Source organism: Bombina bombina, chromosome 1 (genome assembly GCF_027579735.1).
Source record: "Bombina bombina isolate aBomBom1 chromosome 1, aBomBom1.pri, whole genome shotgun sequence".
Lineage (NCBI taxonomy): Eukaryota > Metazoa > Chordata > Amphibia > Anura > Bombinatoridae > Bombina > Bombina bombina.
Window position 1 is genome coordinate 8,312,827 of NC_069499.1, and position 25,000 is coordinate 8,337,826.

Here is a 25,000-nt window from a genome sequence, read left to right on the forward strand (position 1 = left end):
CATATTTTTTGGCGCCAAGTATGACGCCACATCCTCTGACGTCGAAAACCGACGCCCATATTTTTTGGCGCAAAAAAAGTCTGAATACACATGTGTGAAAAAAATGACGTAACTACAAACAACTTCCGGCGTCAACTACGACGCCGGAAATGACAAAATTTTGCGCCAAAAAAGTTTGCGCCAAGAAAGACGCAATAAAATGAAGCATTTTCTGCCCCCGCGAGCCTAACAACCCGTAGGGAAAAATAGTCAATTGAAAATTTTCAAGGTAAGAAAAAAATATTTATTCATATGCATTATCCCAAATAATGAAACTGACAGTCTGAATGAAGGAATACTGATTATCCTGAATCATGGCAAATATAAGTTTAAAGACATATATTTAGAACTTTACATATAAAGTGCCCAACCATAGCTTAGAGTGTCACAAAAAATAAGACTTACTTACCCCAGGACACTCATCTACATAGTAGATAGCCAAACCAGTACTGAAACGAGAATCAGTAGAGGTAATGGTATATAAGAGTATATCGTCGATCTGAAAAGGAAGGTATTAGAAGAAATCTCCACGACCGATAACAGAGAACCTATGAAATAGATCCCCTAGAGGAAGACCATTGTATTCAAATAGGCAATACTCTCTTCACATCCCTCTGACATTCACTGCACTCTGAGAGGAAAACCGGGCTTCAGCCTGCTGCGAAGCGCATATCAACGTAGAATCTAGCACAAACTTACTTCACCACCTCCATGGGAGGCAAAGTTTGTAAAACTGAATTGTAGGTGTGGTGAGGGGTGTATTTATAGGCATTTTAAGGTTTGGGAAACTTTGCCCCTCCTGGTAGGAATGTATATCCCATACGTCACTAGCTCATGGACTCTTGCTAATTACATGAAAGAAATGAAGATATGCATCTATTGTGGACATATAATGCCCTTGCTGAACAAAAGGCAGAATAGTCCTTATAGTCACCATTTTGAAAGTTGGTACTCTTACATAACAATTCAAAATTTTCAGATCCAGAACTGGTCTGAATGAATTTTCTTTCATTGGGACAATGAATAGATTTGAATAAAACCACAAACCCTGTTCCTAAAACGGAACTGGCATGATTAACCCTGAAAACTCCATGTCTGAAACACACTTAAGGAAAGCCTGAGCCTTTACTGGATTTGCAGGGATGCGTGAGAGAAAATATCTTCTCACAGGAGGTCTTACTCTGAATCCTATTCGGTACCCCTGAGAGACAATACTTGGAATCCATTGATTTTGGACAGAATTTATCCAAACATCCTTGAAAAATCTTAACCTGCCCTCTACCAGCTGAGCTGGAATGAGGGCCGCACCTTCATGCGGACTTGGGAGCTGGCTTTGGTTTCTTAAATGGCTTGGATTTATTCCAATTTGAAGAAGTTTTCCAATTGGAAATAGATTCCTTGGGGGAAGGATTAGGTTACTGTTCCTTATTTTGTCGAAAGGAACGAAAACGGTTAGAAGCTTTAGATTTACCCTTAGGTCTTTTATCCGGAGGCAAAAAAACTCCCTTCCCCCCAGTGACAGTTGCAATAATCGAATCCAACTGAGAACCAAATAACTTATTACCTTGGAAAGAAAGAGATAGCAATCTGGACTTAGAAGTCATGTCAGCATTCCAAGATTTAAGCCACAAAGCTCTTCTAGCTAAAATAGCTAAATACATAGGGGCATATTTATCAAGACCGCTGCTCCATAACCTGTCCGTCTGCTCTGAGCAGGCGGACAGACATCGCCGGAAATCAACCCGATCGAGTACGATCGGGTTGATTGACACCCCCCTGCTGGCGGCCTATTGGCTGCGAGTCTGCAGGGGGCGGCGTTGCACCAGCAGCTCTTGTGAGCTGCTGGTGCAATGCTGAATACGGCAAGCGTATTGCTCGCCGTATTCAGCGAGGTCTGTCGGACCTGATCCGCACTATCGGATCAGGTCCGACAGACCTTGATAAATAGAGGCCATAGATTTAACATAAATTTTGATGATATAAAAAATGGCATCACAAATAAAATGATTAGCACATTGAAGCAAGCGAACAATGCTAGACAAATCAGAATCCAATTCTTGTTGCGCTAAATTTTCCAACCAAAAAGTTGATGCAGCTGCAACATCAGCCAAAGAAATTGCAGGCCTGAGAAGATGACCCGAATATAAATAGGGTTTCCTTAGATAAGATTCAAGTTTCCTATCTAAAGGATCTTTAAAAGAAGTACTATCTTCCATAGGAATAACAGAATTTATGCTTACCTGATAAATTACTTTCTCCAACGGTGTGTCCGGTCCACGGCGTCATCCTTACTTGTGGGATATTCTCCTCCCCAACAGGAAATGGCAAAGAGCCCAGCAAAGCTGGCCATATAGTCCCTCCCAGGCTCCGCCTACCCCAGTCATTCGACCGACGGACAGGAGGAAATATATATAGGAGAAACCATATGGTAACGTGGTGACTGTAGTTAGAGAAAATAAAACATCAGACCTGATTAAAAAACCAGGGCGGGCCGTGGACCGGACACACCGTTGGAGAAAGTAATTTATCAGGTAAGCATAAATTCTGTTTTCTCCAACATAGGTGTGTCCGGTCCACGGCGTCATCCTTACTTGTGGGAACCAATACCAAAGCTTTAGGACACGGATGAAGGGAAAACCTTTCTCCCAAAAATAGCCTCCGAAGAAGCAAAAGTATAAAATTTGTAAAATTTGGCAAAAGAGTGCAGTGAAGACCAAGTCGCTGCCTTACATATCTGGTCAACAGGAGCCTCGTTCTTGAAGGCCCATGTGGAAGCCACAGCCCTAGTGGAGTGAGCTGTGATACTTTCAGGAGGCTGCCGTCCGGCAGTCTCAAAAGCCAATCTGATAATGCTTTTAAGCCAAAAGGAAAGAGGTAGAAGTCGCTTTTTGACCTCTCCTTTTACCAGAATAAACAACAAACAAGGAAGATGTTTGTCTGAAATCTTTAGTAGCCTCTAAATAGAATTTTAGAGCACGGACTACGTCCAAATTGTGTAATAAACGTTCCTTCTTTGAAACTGGATTCGGACACAGAGAAGGAACAACTATTTCCTGGTTAATATTCTTGTTGGAAACAACTTTTGGAAGAAAACCAGGCTCAGTACGCAAAACCACCTTATCTGCATGGACCAGATAAGGCGGAGAACACTGCAGAGCAGATAACTCAAAAACTCTTCTAGCAGAAGAAATTGCAACCAAAAAACAAAACTTTCCACGATAATAACTTAATATCTACGGAATGTAAGGGTTCAAACGGAACCCCTTGAAGAACTGAAAGAACTAGATTAAGACTCCAGGGAGGAGTCAAAGGTCTAAACAGGCTTGATTCTAACCAGAGCCTGAACAAACGCTTAAACGTCTGGCACAGCTGCCAGCCTTTTGTGAAGTGAAACAGATAAAGCAGAGATCTGTCCCTTCAGAGAACTTGCAGATAATCCTTTCTCCAAACCTTCTTGTAGAAAGGAAAGAATCTTAGGAATTTTTATCTTGTTTCATGGGAATCCTTTGGATTCACACCAACAGATATATTTTTTCCATATTTTATGGTAAATTTTTCTAGTTACAGGCTTTCTAGCCTGAATAAGAGTATCTATTACAGAATCTGAAAACCCACGCTTTGATAGAATCAAGCGTTCAATCTCCAAGCAGTCAGTTGGAGGGAAACCAGATTCGGATGTTCAAATGGACCCTGAACAAGAAGGTCCTGTCTCAAAGGTAGCTTCCATGGTGGAGCCGATGACATATTCACCAGGTCTGCATACCAAGTCCTGCGTGGCCATGCAGGAACTATCAAGATCACCGAAGCCCTCTCCTGATTGATCCTGGCTACCAGCCTGGGAATGAGAGGAAACGGTGGGAATACATAAGCTAGGTTGAAGATCCAAGGTGCTACTATTGTATCCACTAGAGTCGCCTTGGGATCCCTGGATTTGGACCCGTAACAAGGGACCTTAAAGTTCTGACGAGAGGCCATCAGATCCATGTCTGGAATGCCCCATAATTGAGTTATTTGGGCAAAGATTTCCGGATGGAGTTCCCACTCCCCCGGATGCTCCTCCATCACCAGGGAACTCCTTGTTCCCCCCTGATGGTTGATATATGCAACAGTCGTCATGTTGTCTGATTGACACCTTATGAATTTGGCCTTTGCTAGTCGAGGCCAAGCCTTGAGAGCATTGAATATCGCTCTCAGTTCCAGAATGTTTATCGGGAGAAGAGAGTCTTCCCGAGACCATAGACCCTGAGCTTTCAGGGGTTCCCAGACCGCGCCCCAGCCCACCAGACTGGCGTCGGTCGTGACAATGACCCACTCTGGTCTGCGGAAGCTCATTCCCTGTGACAGGTTGTCCAGGGTCAGCCACCAACGGAGTGAATCTCTGGTCCTTTGATCTACTTGGATCGTCGGAGACAAGTCTGTATAATCCCCATTCCACTGTCTGAGCATGCACAGTTGTAATGGTCTTAGATGAATTCGTGCAAAAGGAACTATGTCCATTGCCGCAACCATCAAACCTATTACTTCCATGCACTGCGCTATGGAAGGAAGAAGAACAGAATGAAGTACCTGACAAGAGCTTAGAAGTTTGATTTTCTGGCCTCTGTCAGAAAAATCTTCATTTCTAAGGAAACTATTATTGTTCCCAAGACGGGAACTCTTGTTGACGGGGACAGATAACTTTTTTCTATGTTCACTTTCCACCTGTGAGATCTGAGAAAGGCTAGGACAATGTCCGTATGAGCCCTTGCTTTTGACAGAGACGACACTTGAATCAGGATGTCGTCCAAGTAAGGTACTACTGCAATGCCCCTTGGTCTTAGCACCGCTAGAAGGGACCCTAGTACCTTTGTGAAAATCCTTGGAGCAGTGGCTAATCCGAATGGAAGTGCCACAAACTGGTAATGCTTGTCCAGAAAGGCGAACCAACCTTAGGAACCGAAGATGTTCCTTGTGGATAGGAATAACATAATTTATGTAAGAACTTACCTGATAAATTCATTTCTTTCATATTAGCAAGAGTCCATGAGCTAGTGACGTATGGGATATACATTCCTACCAGGAGGGGCAAAGTTTCCCAAACCTCAAAATGCCTATAAATACACCCCTCACCACACCCACAATTCAGTTTAACGAATAGCCAAGAAGTGGGGTGATAAAAAAAGTGCGAAAGCATATAAAATAAGGAATTGGAATAAATTGTGCTTTATACAAAATCATAACCACCACAAAAAAGGGTGGGCCTCATGGACTCTTGCTAATATGAAAGAAATGAATTTATCAGGTAAGTTCTTACATAAATTATGTTTTCTTTCATGTAATTAGCAAGAGTCCATGAGCTAGTGACGTATGGGATAATGACTACCCAAGATGTGGATCTTTCCACGCAAGAGTCACTAGAGAGGGAGGGATAAAATAAAGACAGCCAATTCCTGCTGAAAATAATCCACACCCAAAATAAAGTTTAATGAAAAACATAAGCAGAAGATTCAAACTGAAACCGCTGCCTGAAGTACTTTTCTACCAAAAACTGCTTCAGAAGAAGAAAATACATCAAAATGGTAGAATTTAGTAAAAGTATGCAAAGAGGACCAAGTTGCTGCTTTGCAAATCTGGTCAACCAAAGCTTCATTCCTAAACGCCCAGGAAGTAGAAACTGACCTAGTAGAATGAGCTGTAATTCTCTGAGGCGGAGTTTTACCCGACTCCACATAGGCAAGATGAATTAAAGATTTCAACCAAGATGCCAAAGAAATGGCAGAAGCTTTCTGGCCTTTTCTAGAACCGGAAAAGATAACAAATAGACTAGAAGTCTTACGGAAAGATTTCGTAGCTTCAACATAATATTTCAAAGCTCTAACAACATCCAAAGAATGCAACGATTTCTCCTTAGAATTCTTAGGATTAGGACATAATGAAGGAACCACAATTTCTCTACTAATGTTGTTGGAATTCACAACTTTAGGTAAAAATTCAAAAGAAGTTCGCAACACCGCCTTATCCTGGTGAAAAATCAGAAAAGGAGACTCACAAGAAAGAGCAGATAATTCAGAAACTCTTCTGGCAGAAGAGATGGCCAAAAGGAACAAAACTTTCCAAGAAAGCAATTTAATGTCCAATGAATGCATAGGTTCAAACGGAGGAGCTTGAAGAGCTCCCAGAACCAGATTCAAACTCCAAGGAGGAGAGATTGACTTAATGACAGGTTTTATACGAACCAAAGCTTGTACAAAACAATGAATATCAGGAAGAATAGCAATCTTTCTGTGAAAAAGAACAGAAAGAGCAGAGATTTGTCCTTTCAAAGAACTTGCGGACAAACCCTTATCTAAACCATCCTGAAGAAACTGTAAAATTCTCGGTATTCTAAAAGAATGCCAAGAAAAATGATGAAAAAGACACCAAGAAATATAAGTCTTCCAGACTCTATAATATATTTCTCTAGAAACAGATTTACGAGCCTGTAACATAGTATTAATCACAGAGTCAGAGAAACCTCTTTGACCAAGAATCAAGCGTTCAATCTCCATACCTTTAAATTTAAGGATTTGAGATCCTGATGGAAAAAAGGACCTTGCGACAGAAGGTCTGGTCTTAACGGAAGAGTCCACGGTTGGCAAGAGGCCATCCGGACAAGATCCGCATACCAAAACCTGTGAGGCCATGCCGGAGCTACCAGCAGAACAAACGAGCATTCCTTCAGAATCTTGGATATTACTCTTGGAAGAAGAACTAGAGGCGGAAAGATATAGGCAGGATGATACTTCCAAGGAAGTGATAATGCATCCACTGCCTCCGCCTGAGGATCCCGGGATCTGGACAGATACCTGGGAAGTTTCTTGTTTAGATGGGACGCCATCAGATCTATTTCTGGAAGTTCCCACATTTGAACAATCTGAAGAAATACCTCTGGGTGAAGAGACCATTCGCCCGGATGTAACGTTTGGCGACTGAGATAATCCGCTTCCCAATTGTCTATACCTGGGATATGAACCGCAGAGATTAGACAGGAGCTGGATTCCGCCCAAACCAAAATTCGAGATACTTCTTTCATAGCCAGAGGACTGTGAGTCCCTCCTTGATGATTGATGTATGCCACAGTTGTGACATTGTCCGTCTGAAAACAAATGAACGATTCTCTCTTCAGAAGAGGCCAAAACTGAAGAGCTCTGAAAATTGCACGGAGTTCCAAAATATTGATCGGTAATCTCACCTCCTGAGATTCCCAAACTCCTTGTGCTGTCAGAGATCCCCACACAGCTCCCCAACCTGAGAGACTTGCATCTGTTGAAATTACAGTCCAGGTCGGAAGCACAAAAGAAGCCCCCTGAATTAAACGATGGTGATCTGTCCACCATGTTAGAGAGTGTCGAACAATCGGTTTTAAAGATATTATTTGAGAAATCTTCGTGTAATCCTTGCACCATTGCTTCAGCATACAGAGCTGAAGAGGTCGCATGTGAAAACGAGCAAAGGGGATCGCGTCCGATGCAGCAGTCATAAGACCTAGAATTTCCATGCATAAGGCTACCGAAGGGAATGATTGTGACTGAAGGTTTCGACAAGCTGCAATCAATTTTAGACGTCTCTTGTCTGTTAAAGACAGAGTCATGGACACTGAATCCATCTGGAAACCCAGAAAGGTTACTCTTGTCTGAGGAATCAAAGAACTTTTTGGTAAATTGATCCTCCAACCATGATCTTGAAGAAACAACACAAGTCGATTCGTATGAGATTCTGCTAAATGTAAAGACTGAGCAAGTACCAAGATATCGTCCAAATAAGGAAATACCACAATACCCTGTTCTCTGATTACAGACAGAAGGGCACCGAGAACCTTTGTAAAAATTCTTGGAGCTGTAGCTAGGCCAAACGGCAGAGCCACAAACTGGTAATGCTTGTCCAGAAAAGAGAATCTCAGGAACTGATAATGATCTGGATGAATCGGAATATGCAGATATGCATCCTGTAAATCTATTGTGGACATATAATTCCCTTGCTGAACAAAAGGCAATATAGTCCTTACAGTTACCATCTTGAACGTTGGTATCCTTACATAACGATTCAATATTTTTAGATCCAGAACTGGTCTGAAGGAATTCTCCTTCTTTGGTACAATGAAGAGATTTGAATAAAACCCCATCCCCTGTTCCGGAACTGGAACTGGCATAATTACTCCAGACAACTCTAGATCTGAAACACATTTCAGAAATGCTTGAGCTTTTACTGGATTTACTGGGACACGGGAAAGAAAAAATCTCTTTGCAGGAGGTCTCATCTTGAAACCAATTCTGTACCCTTCTGAAACAATGCTCTGAATCCAAAGATTGTGAACAGAATTGATCCAAATTTCCTTGAAAAAACGTAACCTGCCCCCTACCAGCTGAGCTGGAACGAGGGCCGCACCTTCATGTGGACTTAGAAGCAGGCTTTGCCTTTCTAGCTGGCTTGGATTTATTCCAGACTGGAGATGGTTTCCAAACCGAAACTGCTCCTGAGGATGAAGGATCAGGTTTTTGTTCTTTGTTGAAACGAAAGGAACGAAAACGATTATTAGCCCTGTTTTTACCTTTAGATTTTTTATCCTGTGGTAAAAAAGTTCCTTTCCCACCAGTAACAGTTGAAATAATGGAATCCAACTGAGAACCAAATAATTTGTTACCCTGGAAAGAAATGGAAAGCAAAGTTGATTTAGAAGCCATATCAGCATTCCAAGTTTTAAGCCATAAAGCTCTTCTAGCTAAGATAGCTAGAGACATAAACCTGACATCAACTCTGATAATATCAAAAATAGCATCACAGATAAAATTATTAGCATGCTGAAGAAGAATAATAATATCATGAGAATCACGATGTGTTACTTGTTGCGCTAAAGTTTCCAACCAAAAAGTTGAAGCTGCAGCAACATCAGCCAAAGATATAGCAGGTCTAAGAAGATTACCTGAACACAGATAAGCTTTTCTTAGAAAGGATTCAATTTTCCTATCTAGAGGATCTTTAAACGAAGTACCATCTGACGTAGGAATAGTAGTACGTTTAGCAAGGGTAGAAATAGCCCCATCAACTTTAGGGATCTTGTCCCAAAATTCTAATCTGTCAGACGGCACAGGATATAAATGCTTAAAACGTTTAGAAGGAGTAAATGAATTACCCAATTTATCCCATTCCTTGGAAATTACTGCAGAAATAGCATTAGGAACAGGAAAAACTTCTGGAAAAACCACAGGAGCTTTAAATACCTTATCCAAACGTTTAGAATTAGTATCAAGAGGACCAGAATCCTCTATTTCTAAAGCAATTAGTACTTCTTTAAGTAAAGAACGAATAAATTCCATTTTAAATAAATATGAAGATTTATCAGCATCAACCTCTGAGACAGAATCCTCTGAACCAGAGGAATCATTAGAATCAGAATGATGATCTTCATTTAAAAATTCATCTGTAGGGAGAGAAGTTTTAAAAGATTTTTTACGTTTACTAGAAGGAGAAATAACAGACATAGCCTTCTTAATGGATTCTGAAACAAAATCTCTTATATTATCAGGAACATTCTGCACCTTAGATGTTGAAGGAACTGCAACAGGCAATGGTACTTTACTAAAGGAAATATTATCTGCTTTAACAAGTTTGTCATGACAATCAATACAAACAACAGCTGGAGGAATAGCTACCAAAAGTTTACAGCAGATGCACTTAGCTTTGGTAGATTCAGCACTTGACAGCGATTTTCCTGTAGTATCTTCTGACTCAGATGCAACGTGGGACATCTTGCAATATGTAAGAGAAAAAACAACATATATAAAGCAAAATTGATCAAATTCCTTAAAAGACAGTTTCAGGAATGGGAAAAAATGCCAAAGAACAAGCTTCTAGCAACCAGAAGCAATAAAAAATGAAACTAAAATAATGTGGAGACAAAAGTGACGCCCATATTTTTTTGCGCCAAATAAGACGCCCACATTATTTGGCGCCTAAATGCTTTTGGCGCCAAAAATGACGCCACATCCGGAACGCCGACATTTTTGGCGCAAAATAACGTAAAAAAAATGACGCAACTTCCGGCGACACGTATGACGCCGGAAACGGAAATAGAATTTTTGCGCCAAAAGAGTCCGCGCCAAGAATGACGCAATAAAATTAAGCATTTTCAGCCCCCGCGAGCCTAACAGCCCACAGGGAAGAGTCAAATTTTTTGAAGGTAAGAAAAAAATTATGAAATCAAATGCATTATCCCAAATATGAAACTGACTGTCTGAAAATAAGGAAAGTTGAACATTCTGAGTCAAGGCAAATAAATGTTTGAATACATATATTTAGAACTTATAAACAAAGTGCCCAACCATAGCTTGGAGTGTCACAGAAAATAAGACTTACTTACCCCAGGACACTCATCTACATATAGCAGATAGCCAAACCAGTACTGAAACGAGAATCAGTAGAGGTAATGGTATATATAAGAGTATATCGTCGATCTGAAAAGGGAGGTAAGAGATGAATCTCTACGACCGATAACAGAGAACCTATGAAATAGACCCCGTAGAAGGAGATCACTGCATTCAAATAGGCAATACTCTCCTCACATCCCTCTGACATTCACTGCACGCTGAGAGGAAAACCGGGCTCCAACTTGCTGCGGAGCGCATATCAACGTAGAATCTAGCACAAACTTACTTCACCACCTCCATCGGAGGCAAAGTTTGTAAAACTGAATTGTGGGTGTGGTGAGGGGTGTATTTATAGGCATTTTGAGGTTTGGGAAACTTTGCCCCTCCTGGTAGGAATGTATATCCCATACGTCACTAGCTCATGGACTCTTGCTAATTACATGAAAGAAATGTAGGTACGCATCCTTTAAATCCACCGTGGTCATGAATTGACCTTCCTGGATGGTAGGAAGGATCGTTCGAATGGTTTCCATTTTGAACGATGAAACCCTTAGAAACTTGTTTAGAATCTTGAGATCTAAAATTGGTCTGAATGTTCCCTCTTTTGGGAACTATGAACAGGTTGGAGTAAAACCCCATCCCTTGTTCTCCTAATGGAACAGGATGAATCACTCCCATTCTTGACAGGTCTTCTACACAATGTAAGAATGTCTGTCTTTTTATTTGGTTCGAAGATAATTGAGACCTGTGGAACCTTCCCCTTGGGGGTAGTTCCCTGAATTCCAGGAGATAACCTTGAGAAACTATTTCTAGCGCCCAAGGATCCTGAATATCTCTTGCCCAAGCCTGAGCAAAGAGAGAAAGTCTGCCCCCCACCAGATCCGGTCCCGGATCGGGGGCCAACACTTCATGCTGTTTTGGTAGCAGTGGCAGGTTTCTTGGCCTGCTTACCCTTGTTCCAGCCTTGCATCGGTCTCCAGGCTGGCTTGGTTTGAGAAGTATTACCCTCTTACTTAGAGGGTGTAGAATTGAGGCTGGTCCGTTTCTGCGAAAGGGACGAAAATTTGGCTTATTTTTAGACTTAAAAGACCTATCCTGAGGAAGGGCGTGGCCCTTTCCCCCAGTGATGTCTGAAATAATCTCTTTCAAGTCAGGGCCAAACAGTGTTTTACCCTTGAAAGGGATGTTAAGCAATTTGGTCTTGGAGGACACATCCGCTGACCAAGACTTTAGCCAAAGCACTCTGCGCGCCACGATAGCAAACCCTGAATTATTCGCCGCTAATCTAGCTAATTGCAAAGCGGCATCTAAAATAAAAGAGTTAGCCAATTTAAGTGCTTGAACTCTGTCCATAACCTCCTCATACGAAGATTCTTTATTGAGCGACTTTTCTAGTTCTTCGAACCAGAAACACGCAGCTGTAGTGACAGGAACAATGCATGAAATTGGTTGTAGAAGGTAACCTTGCTGAACAAACATCTTTTTAAGCAAGCCCTCTAACTTTTTATCCATAGGATCTTGAAAGCACAACTATCTTCTATAGGAATAGTAGTGCGTTTGTTTAGAGTAGAAACCGCCCCCTCGACCTTGGGGACTGTCTGCCATAAGTCCTTTCTGGGGTCGACTATAGGAAATAATTTCTTAAATATAGGGGGAGGAACAAAAAGGTATGCCGGGCCTTTCCCACTCCTTATTTACTATCTCCGCCACCCGCTTGGGTATAGGAAAAGCATCAGGGGACACCGGAACCTCTAGGAACTTGTCCATCTTACATAATTTCTTTGGAATGACCAAATTGTCACAATCATCCAGAGTAGATAATACCTCCTTAAGTAGTGCGTGGAGATGTTCTAATTTAAATTTAAATGTTACAACATCAGGTTCAGCTTGTTGAGAAATTTTCCCTGAATCTGAAATTTCTCCCTCAGACAAAACCTCCCTCCTGGCCCCTTCAGAGTGGTGTGAGGGCATGTCAGAACAGTTATCATCAGCGTCCTCTTGCTCTTCAGTGTTTAAAACAGAGCAATCACGCTTTCTCTGATAAGTAGGCATTTTGGATAAAATGTTTGCAATAGAATTATCCATTACAGCCGTTAATTGTTGCATGGTAATAAGTATTGGCGCACTAGATGTACTAGGGGCCTCTTGTGTGGGCAAAACTGGTGTAGACACAGAAGGGGATGATGCAGTACCATGCTTACTCCCCTCATTTGAGGAATCATCATGGGCAATATCATTATCTATGGCATTATTGTCCCTACTTTGTTTGGACACTATGACACAATTATCACATATATTTAAATGGGGAGAAACCTTGGCTTTCATACATATAGAACATCGTTATCTGATGGTTCAGACATGTTAAACAGGCTTAAACTTTTCAACAAAGCACAAAAAACGTTTTACAATAAAACCGTTACTGTCACTTTAAATTTTAAACTGAACACACTTTATTACTGAATATGTGAAAAAGTATGAAGGAATTGTTCAAAATTCACCAAAATTTCACCACAGTATCTTAAAGCCTTAAAAGTATTGCACACCAAATTTGAAAGCTTTAACCCTTAAAATAACGGAACCGGAGCCGTTTTTACATTTAACCCCTATACAGTCCCAGGTATCTGCTTTGCTGAGACCCAACCAAGCCCAGAGGGGAATACGATACCAAATGATGCCTTCTATAAGCTTTTTCAGTGGTTCTTAGCTCCTCACACATGCATCTGCATGCCTTGCTTTCCAAAAACAACTGCGCATTAGTGGCGCGAAAATGAGGCTCTGCCTATGACTAGAAAAGGCCCCCAGTGAAAAAGGTGTCCAATACAGTGCCTGCCGTTTTTTTAAAACAATCCCCAAGATTATAATAACTATTAATAGTTATAATCTGCCAAATATGCTTAGTAAAGTAATCGTTTTAGCCCAGAAAAATGTCTACCAGTTTTTTAAGCCCTAATGAAGCCCTTTATTCTTTTACTTAAACTTAAGAAAATGGCTTACCGGTTCCCATAGGGAAAATGACAGCTTCCAGCATTACCAAGTCTTGTTAGAAATGTGTCATACCTCAAGCAGCAAAAGTCTGCTCACTGTTTCCCCCAACTGAAGTTAATTCATCTCAACAGTCCTGTGTGGAAACAGCCATCGATTTTAGTAACGGTTGCTAAAATCATTTTCCTCTTACAAACAGAAATCTTCATCTCTTTTCTGTTTCAGAGTAAATAGTACATACCAGCACTATTTTAAAATAAACTCTTGATTGAAGAATAAAACTACATTTAAACACCAAAAAAACTCTTAGCCATCTCCGTGGAGATGTTGCCTGTGCAACGGCAAAGAGAATGACTGGGGTAGGCGGAGCCTGGGAGGGACTATATGGCCAGCTTTGCTGGGCTCTTTGCCATTTCCTGTTGGGGAGGAGAATATCCCACAAGTAAGGATGACGCCGTGGACCGGACACACCTATGTTGGAGAAAGTAGTACGTTTAGCAAGAGTAGAGATAGCCCCATCAACTTTGGGGATCTTTTCCCAAAACTCCAATGTAACTGCTGGCAAAGGATACAATTTTTAAACCTTGAAGAAGGAATAAAAGAAGTACCAGGCCTATTCTATTCCATAGAAATCATCAGAAATAGCAAAACCTCTGGAGTAACCACAGGAGGTTTATAAACAGAATTTAAACGTTTACTAGTTTTAATATCAAGAGGACTAGTTTCCTCAATATCCAATGTAATCAATACTTCTTTTAACAAAGAACGAATATACTCCATTTTAAATAAATAAGTAGATTTGTCAGTGTCAATATCTGAGGAAGGATCTTCTGAATCACATAGATCCTCATCAGAGAAGGATAATTCAGTATGTTGTCGGTCATTTGAAATTTCATCAACTTTATGAGAAGTTTTAAAAGACCTTTTATGTTAATTAGAATGTGGGATGGCAGACAAAGCCTTCTGAATAGAATCAGCAATAAATTCTTTTATATTCACAGGTATATCTTGTACATTAGATGTTGAAGGAACAGCAACAGGCAATGCACTATTACTGATGGACACATCTGCATGTAAAAGTTTATCATGACCAGGGATAGGCAAGGTGTCCGTACATGGACACTGGTGTCCGTGACTAACCCTTGCAGTGTCCGCCACAACCTTAGTATATGTTTTGATGGAATAATAGGAATAAAAAAAAAATATGTAGTGTGAATAAAGTTAGTGGCTTGTCAAGAGACTGCTAGCGATATTGGGTGATAAGTTATGGAATAACTAAAGCCTGAGTGAAATACTGGATGTGTATCTGCATCTGTATAATAACACCCAGCACTATATAATGACACAGTAGTGACAATGGCACATGGGTATAGCCAGACAAGGGTTGGTTATAGGGTCAGTGGTATCTGCATCAGTATAATAACACCCAGCACTATATAATGACACAGTAGTGATACTGGCTCATGGGTATAGCCAGAGGAGGGCTGGTTATAGGATCAGTGGTATCTGCATCAGTATAATAACACCCAGCACTATATAATGACACAGTAGTGACACTGGCACATGGGTATAGCCAGAGGAGGGCTGGTTATAGGGTCAGTGGTATCTGCATCTGTATAATAACACCCAGCGCTATATAATGACACAGTAGTGACACTGGCACATGGGTATAGCCAGAGGAGGGCTGGTTATAGGATCAGTGGTATCTGCATCAGTATAATAACACCCAGCACTATATAATGACACAGTAGTGACACTGGCACATGGGTATAGCCAGAGGAGGGCTGGTTATGGGATCAGTGGTATCTGCATCAGTATAATAACACCCAGCGCTATATAATGACACAGTAGTGACACTGGCACATGGGTATAGCCAGAGGAGGGCTGGTTATAGGGTCAGTGGTATCTGCATCAGTATAATAACACCAAGCACTATAAAATAATGTTTTTAATTTAAAATGTACCTTGGTGTCCTTCACTAAGGTCTGTAATTTGGAAAATGTCCGCCACAGTCTTTGTCTGTGCCTATCCCTGATCATGACAACTATTACAAACCACAGCTGGAGATATAATCTCCACAAGTTTACAACAAATGCACTTAGCTTTGGTAGAACTGTTATCAGGCAGCAGGGTTCCAACAGAGATTTCTGAGTCAAGATCAGATTGAGACATCTTGCAAAATGTAAGAGAAAAAAAACAACATATAAAGCAAAATGATCAATTTCCTTATATATGGCAGTTTCAGGAATGGGAAAAAAATGCAAACATAGCCCTCTGACATAGAAAAAAGGCAAGAGGCATATAGGAATGGGGTTTTAAATAATGAAATTATTTTGCGCCAAGTATGACGCACAACGTAACTAAAAAATGTTTGGCGCTAACAACATCTGGAAATGACACACTCGCGTCATTAACGACGCAACCTTGTGCAAGGAACTAGGCATCAACTAAGACGCCGGAAATGACGAATTTGCGTAATCGGACGTACTTTTGCGCCCAAAAATTCTCGCGACAGGAATGACGCAATAAACTTTGGCATTTTGCGCCCTTGCGGGCCTAATTTTGCCTGCGAAATTAAAAAAAAAAAAACAGTCAATTTGAAAAAAAAAGACTAAACCCCAGGAAGGAAAAAAATATTACATAAATATGTTTTTCCACAAATATGAAACTGACAGTCTGCAAAAGGAAATACAGAAACCTGACTTATGGCAAATATAAGTACAATACATATATTATATTATACATTATATTAATAAATAAAGTGCCAAACCATAGCTGAGGGTGTCTTAAGTAATAAAAAAACATACTTACCGAAATACACCCATCCACATATAGCAGATAACCAAACCAGCACTAAAACGGTTATCAGTAGAGGTAATAAAATATGAGAGTATATCGTCGCTCTGAAAAGGGAGGTAGGAGATGAATCTCTACGACCAATAACAGAAAACCTATGAAATAGATCTCCCGTGAGGAAAACCATTGCATTTAAAGGCCCCTAGTTATCAAGCCGTCAACCCCAAATATGCTGGAATTCCGCAGCGTATTTGTGGCGAGGCTGATTCGCCTTAGTTATCAAGCCCTAGAAACCGGCAAAAGTAGAATTTAGTGACGTAAGCTTCGATCCGCCGGACTCAGTCCGACACAGATCGATTCTTACGTCACTACAGATGTTCCGCACACAACTGCGGCACTATCTGACTACTTTTGCTAGTTATCAAAAAACTAGCAGGTACGCTCGGCACTTTTCCGGCCCAGCGTACCTGGTTTTCAAACCGCCGCCCTGGAGGCGGCGGATCCCATAGGAATCAATGGTAGTCTGACCATAGCGAAAGTTCATGTTCGCTGCTGCCCGACATCCCATTCATTCCTATGGGAGAAGTCTACACCTAACACCCTAACATGTACCCCGAGTCTAAACACCCCTAATCTGCCCCCCCCCACACCGCTGCAACTAAATAAAGTGTTTACCCCCTAAACCGCCGCTCCCGGAGCCCACCGCCACTATAATAAACTTATTAACCCCTAAACCGCCGCTCCTGGACCCCGCCGCCACTATAATAAACTTATTAACCCCTAAACCGCCGCTCCCGGTCCCGGCCGCCACCTACATTATACCTATTAACCCCTATCCTGCCCCCCTATACCGTCACCACCTATAATAAAGTTATTAACCCCTATCCTGCAGATCCCTGACCTCGCCGCAACTAAATAGTTTAACCCCTAAACCGCCGCTCCCAGACCCCGCCGCAACCTATATTAAACTTATTAACCCCTATCCTGCCCCCCCTACACCTATAATAAATTTATTAACCCCTATCCTGCCCCCCCTACACCGCCGCCACTGTAATAAAATTATTAACCCCTAAACCTAAGTCTAACACTAACCCTAACACCCCCTAACTTAAATATTAATTAAATAAATCTAAATAATATTTCTCTTATTAACTAAATTAATCCTATTTAAAACTAAATACTTACCTTTAAAATAAACCCTAATATAGCTACAATATAAACAATAATTATATTGCAGCTATCTTAGGATTTATTTTTATTTTACAGGTACCTTTCAATTTATTTTAACTAGGTACAATAGCTATTAAATAGTTATTAACTATTTAATAGCTTACCTAGCTAAAATAAAGAGAAATGTACCTGTAAACTAAAAACTAACCTAAGTTACAATTACACCTAACACTACACTATACTTTAATAAATTATTCCTATTTAAAACTAAATACTTACCTGTAAAATAAACCCTAAGATAGCTACAATGTAATTAATAATTATATTATAGCTATCTTAGGATTTATATTTATTTTACAGGTACCTTTCAATTTATTTTAACTAGGTACAATAGCTATTAAATAGTTATTAACTATTTAATAGCTTACCTAGCTAAAATAAAGAGAAATGTACCTGTAAACTAAAAACTAGCCTAAGTTACAATTACACCTAACACTACACTATACTTTAATAAATTATTCCTATTTAAAACTAAATACTTACCTGTAAAATAAACCCTAAGATAGCTACAATGTAATTAATAATTATATTATAGCTATCTTAGGATTTATATTTATTTTACAGGTAACTTTGTATTTATTTTAGCTAGTTAGAATAGTTATTAAATAGTTATTAACTATTTAATAACTACCTAGCTAAAAGAAATACAAAATTACCTGTAAAATAAATCCTAACCTAAGTTACAATTAAACCTAACACTACACTATCATTAAATTAATTAAATAAATTAGCTACAAATAACTACAATTACCTACAAACTACAAGACTACAAAACTAACTAAAGTACAAAAATAAAAAAAGCTAAGTTACAAAAAATAAAAAAAATAAGTTACAAACATTTAAAAAATATTACAACAATTTTAAGCTACTTACACCTAATCTAAGCCCCCTAATAAAATTACAAAGCCCCCCAAAATAAAAAAATGCCCTACCCTATTCTAAATTAAAAAGTTGCCAGCTCTTTTACCTTACCAGCCCTTAAAAGGGCCTTTTGCAGGGCATGCCCCAAAGAATTCTGCTCTTTTGCCTGTAAAATAAAAATACAATACCCCCTCCAACATTAAAACCCACCACCCACATACCCCTAATCTAACCCAAACCCCCTTAAATAAACCTAACACTACCCCCCTGAAGATCATCCTACCTTGAGTCGTCTTCAGCCAGCCGACCACCGATGGAACCGAAGAGGAGATCCGGAGCGGCAGAAGTCATCATCCAAGGGGCGCTGAAGAAGTCTTCCATCCGATGAAGTCATCATCCAGGCGGCGTCTTCAATCTTCATCCATCCGGAGCGGAGCCATCTTCAGACGAGCCGACGCGGAGCCATCCTCTTCTTCCTGACGACTAACGACGAATGAAGGCTCCTTTAAGGGGCGTCATCCAAGATTCAATTCCGATTGGCTGATAGGATTCTATCAGCCAATCAGAATTAAGGTAGGAAAAATCTGATTGGCTGATTGAATCGGAACAGCCAATAGAATGCAAGCTCAATCTGATTGGATCAGCCAATTGGATTGAACTTCAATCTGATTGGCTGATTCAATCAGCCAATCAGATTTTTCCTACCTTTCCTACGGTGTAGGGGGGGGGGGGCAGATTAGGGGTTAATACGTTTAATATAGGTTGCGGCGGGGTCCGGGAGCGGCGGTTTAGGGGTTAAACTATTTATTTAGTTGCAGCGGGGTCCAGGATCGGCAGGATAGGGGTTAAAAACTTTATTATAGGTGGCCGCGGTATAGGGGGGGCAGGATAGGGGTTACTAGGTATAATGTAGGTGGCGGCGGTGTCCGGGAGCGGCGGTTTAGGGGTTAATACATTTATAAGCGTTGTGGCGGGGTCTAGGAGCGGCGGTTTAGGGGTTAATAACTTTATTGAGTTGCGGGGGGCTCCGGGGGTGCCGGTATAGGGGGTAGAACAACATAATTTATGTAAGAACTTACCTGATAAATTCATTTCTTTCATATTAACAAGAGTCCATGAGCTAGTGACGTATGGGATATACATTCCTACCAGGAGGGGCAAAGTTTCCCAAACCTTAAAATGCCTATAAATACACCCCTCACCACACCCACAAATCAGTTTAACGAATAGCCAAGAAGTGGGGTGATAAGAAAAAAAGTGCGAAGCATATAAAATAAGGAATTGGAATAATTGTGCTTTATACAAAAAAATCATAACCACCACAAAAAAGGGTGGGCCTCATGGACTCTTGTTAATATGAAAGAAATGAATTTATCAGGTAAGTTCTTACATAAATTATGTTTTCTTTCATGTAATTAACAAGAGTCCATGAGCTAGTGACGTATGGGATAATGACTACCCAAGATGTGGATCTTTCCACACAAGAGTCACTAGAGAGGGAGGGATAAAATAAAGACAGCCAATTCCTGCTGAAAATAATCCACACCCAAAATAAAGTTTAACAAAAAACAGAAGCAGAAGATTCAAACTGAAACCGCTGCCTGAAGAACTTTTCTACCAAAAACTGCTTCAGAAGAAGAAAATACATCAAAATGGTAGAATTTAGTAAAAGTATGCAAAGAGGACCAAGTTGCTGCTTTGCAGATCTGGTCAACCGAAGCTTCATTCCTAAACGCCCAGGAAGTAGAAACTGACCTAGTAGAATGAGCTGTAATTCTTTGAGGCGGAATTTTACCCGACTCAACATAGGCAAGATGAATTAAAGATTTCAACCAAGATGCCAAAGAAATGGCAGAAGCTTTCTGGCCTTTCCTAGAACCGGAAAAGATAACAAATAGACTAGAAGTCTTACGGAAAGATTTCGTAGCTTCAACATAATATTTCAAAGCTCTAACAACATCCAAAGAATGCAATGATTTCTCCTTAGAATTCTTAGGATTAGGACATAATGAAGGAACCACAATTTCTCTACTAATGTTGTTGGAATTCACAACTTTAGGTAAAAATTCAAAAGAAGTTCGCAACACCGCCTTATCCTGATGAAAAATCAGAAAAGGAGACTCACACGAAAGAGCAGATAATTCAGAAACTCTTCTAGCAGAAGAGATGGCCAAAAGGAACAAAACTTTCCAAGAAAGTAATTTAATGTCCAATGAATGCATAGGTTCAAACGGAGGAGCTTGAAGAGCTCCCAAAACCAAATTCAAACTCCATGGAGGAGAAATTGACTTAATGACAGGTTTTATACGAACCAAAGCTTGTACAAAACAATGAATATCAGGAAGAATAGCAATCTTTCTGTGAAAAAGAACAGAAAGAGCGGAGATTTGTCCTTTCAAAGAACTCGCGGACAAACCCTTATCTAAACCATCCTGAAGAAACTGTAAAATTCTCGGTATTCTAAAAGAATGCCAAGAAAAATGATGAGAAAGACACCAAGAAATATAAGTCTTCCAGACTCTATAATATATCTCTCGAGATACAGATTTACGAGCCTGTAACATAGTATTAATCACGGAGTCAGAGAAACCTCTATGACCAAGAATCAAGCGTTCAATCTCCATACCTTTAAATTTAAGGATTTCAGATCCGGATGGAAAAAAGGACCTTGAGACAGAAGGTCTGGTCTTAACGGAAGAGTCCATGGTTGGCAAGATGCCATCCGGACAAGATCCGCATACCAAAACCTGTGAGGCCATGCCGGAGCTATTAGCAGAACAAACGAGCATTCCCTCAGAATCTTGGAGATTACTCTTGGAAGAAGAACTAGAGGCGGAAAGATATAGGCAGGATGATACTTCCAAGGAAGTGATAATGCATCCACTGCCTCCGCCTGAGGATCCCGGGATCTGGACAGATACCTGGGAAGTTTCTTGTTTAGATGAGAGGCCATCAGATCTATCTCTGGGAGCCCCCACATTTGAACAATCTGAAGAAATACCTCTGGGTGAAGAGACCATTCGCCCGGATGCAACGTTTGGCGACTGAGATAATCCGCTTCCCAATTGTCTACACCTGGGATATGAACCGCAGAGATTAGACAGGAGCTGGATTCCGCCCAAACCAAAATTCGAGATACTTCTTTCATAGCCAGAGGACTGTGAGTCCCTCCTTGATGATTGATGTATGCCACAGTTGTGACATTGTCTGTCTGAAAACAAATGAACGATTCTCTCTTCAGAAGAGGCCAAAACTGAAGAGCTCTGAAAACTGCACGGAGTTCCAAGATATTGATCGGTAATCTCACCTCCTGAGATTCCCAAACTCCTTGTGCCGTCAGAGATCCCCACACAGCTCCCCAACCTGTGAGACTTGCATCTGTTGAAATTACAGTCCAGGTCGGAAGAACAAAAGAAGCCCCCTGAATTAAACGATGGTGATCTGTCCACCACGTTAGAGAGTGCCGAACAATCGGTTTTAAAGATATTAATTGATATATCTTCGTGTAATCCCTGCACCATTGGTTCAGCATACAGAGCTGAAGAGGTCGCATGTGAAAACGAGCAAAGGGGATCGCGTCCGATGCAGCAGTCATAAGACCTAGAATTTCCATGCATAAGGCTACCGAAGGGAATGATTGAGACTGAAGGTTTCGACAGGCTGTAATCAATTTTAGACGTCTCTTGTCTGTTAAAGACAAAGTCATGGACACTGAATCTATCTGGAAACCCAGAAAGGTTACCCTTGTTTGAGGAATCAAAGAACTTTTTGGTAAATTGATCCTCCAACCATGATCTTGAAGAAACAACACAAGTCGATTCGTATGAGACTCTGCTAAATGTAAAGACGGAGCAAGTACCAAGATATCGTCCAAAATAAGGAAATACCACAATACCCTGTTCTCTGATTACAGACAGAAGGGCACCGAGAATCTTTGTGAAAATTCTTGGAGCTGTAGCAAGGCCAAACGGTAGAGCCACAAATTGGTAATGCTTGTCTAGAAAAGAGAATCTCAGGAACTGATAATGATCTGGATGAATCGGAATATGCAGATATGCATCCTGTAAATCTATTGTGGACATATAATTCCCTTGCTGAACAAAAGGCAATATAGTCCTTACAGTTACCATCTTGAACGTTGGTATCCTTACATAACGATTCAATAATTTTAGATCCAGAACTGGTCTGAAGGAATTCTCCTTCTTTGGTACAATGAAGAGATTTGAATAAAACCCCATCCCCTGTTCCGGAACTGGAACTGGCATAATTACTCCAGCCAACTCTAGATCTGAAACACAATTCAGAAATGCTTGAGCTTTCACTGGATTTACTGGGACATGGGAAAGAAAAAATCTCTTTGCAGGAGGTCTCATCTTGAAACCAATTCTGTACCCTTCTGAAACAATGTTCTGAATCCAAAGATTGTGAACAGAACTGATCCAAATTTCTTTGAAAAAACGTAACCTGCCCCCTACCAGCTGAACTGGAATGAGGGCCGTACCTTCATGTGAACTTAGAAGCAGGCTTTGCCTTTCTAGCAGGCTTGGATTTATTCCAGACTGGAGATGGTTTCCAAACTGAAACTGCTCCTGAGGACGAAGGATCAGGCTTTTGTTCTTTGTTGAAACGAAAGGAACGAAAACGATTGTTAGCCCTGTTTTTACCTTTAGACTTTTTATCCTGTGGTAAAAAAGTTCCTTTCCCACCAGTAACAGTTGAAATAATAGAATCCAACTGAGAACCAAATAATTTGTTTCCCTGGAAAGAAATGGAAAGTAGAGTTGATTTAGAAGCCATATCAGCATTCCAAGTCTTAAGCCATAAAGCTCTTCTGGCTAAGATAGCCAGAGACATAAATCTAACATCAACTCTAATAATATCAAAAATGGCATCACAGATGAAATTATTAGCATGCTGGAGAAGAATAATAATATCATGAGAATCACGATTTGTTACTTGTTGCGCTAGAGTTTCCAACCAAAAAGTTGAAGCTGCAGCAACATCAGCCAATGATATAGCAGGTCTAAGAAGATTACCTGAACATAGATAAGCTTTTCTTAGAAAAGATTCAATTTTTCTATCTAAAGGATCCTTAAACGAGGTACCATCTGATGTAGGAATGGTAGTATGTTTAGCAAGGGTAGAAATAGCCCCATCAACTTTAGGGATTTTGTCCCAAAATTCTAATCTGTCAGGCGGAACAGGATATAATTGCTTAAAACGTTTAGAAGGAGTAAATGAATTACCCAATCTATCCCATTCCTTAGCAATTACTGCAGAAATAGCATTAGGAACAGGAAAGACTTCTGGAATAACCGCAGGAGCTTTAAAAACCTTATCCAAACGTATAGAATTAGTATCAAGAGGACTAGAATCCTCTATTTCTAAAGCAATTAGTACTTCTTTAAGTAAAGAGCGAATAAATTCCATCTTAAATAAATATGAAGATTTATCAGCATCAATCTCTGAGACAGAATCCTCTGAACCAGAAGAGTCCAAAGAATCAGAATGATGGTGTTCATTTAAAAATTCATCTGTAGAGAGAGAAGATTTAAAAGACTTTTTACGTTTACTAGAAGGAGAAATAACAGACAAAGCCTTCTTTATGGATTCAGAAACAAAATCTCTTATGTTATCAGGAACATTCTGCACCTTAGATGTTGAGGGAACTGCAACAGGCAATGGTACATCACTAAAGGAAATATTATCTGCATTAACAAGTTTGTCATGACATTTAATACAAACAACAGCTGGAGGAATAGCTACCAAAAGTTTACAGCAGATACACTTAGCTTTGGTAGATCCAGCAGGCAGAGGTTTTCCTGTAGTATCTTCTGGCTCAGATGCAACGTGAGACATCTTGCAATATGTAAGAGAAAAAACAACATATAAAGCAAAATAGATCAAATTCCTTATAAGACAGTTTCAGGAATGGGAAAAAAATGCCAAACATCAAGCTTCTAGCAACCAGAAGCAAATGAAAAATGAGACTGAAATAATGTGGAGACAAAAGCGACGCCCATATTTTTTGGCGCCAAATAAGACGCCCACATTATTTGGCGCCTAAATGCTTTTGGCGCCAAAAATGACGCCACATCCGGAACGCCGACATTTTTGGCGCAAAATAACGTCAAAAAAATGACGCAACTTCCGGCGACACGTATGACGCCGGAAACGGAAATGAATTTTTGCGCCAAAAAAGTCCGCGCCAAGAATGACGCAATAAAATGAAGCATTTTCAGCCCCCGCGAGCCTAACAGCCCACAGGGAAAAAAGTCAAATTTTTGAGGTAAGAAAAATATGATAATTAAAGCATAATCCCAAATATGAAACTGACTGTCTGGAAATAAGGAAAGTTGAACATTCTGAGTCAAGGCAAATAAATGTTTGAATACATATATTTAGAACTTTATAAATAAAGTGCCCAACCATAGCTTAGAGTGTCACAGAAAATAAGACTTACTTACCCCAGGACACTCATCTACATGTTTGTAGAAAGCCAAACCAGTACTGAAACGAGAATCAGTAGAGGAAATGGTAAATATAAGAGTATATCGTCGATCTGAAAAGGGAGGTAAGAGATGAATCTCTACGACCGATAACAGAGAACCTTATGAAATAGACCCCGTAGAAGGAGATCACTGCATTCAATAGGCAATACTCTCCTCACATCCCTCTGACATTCACTGCACGCTGAGAGGAAAACCGGG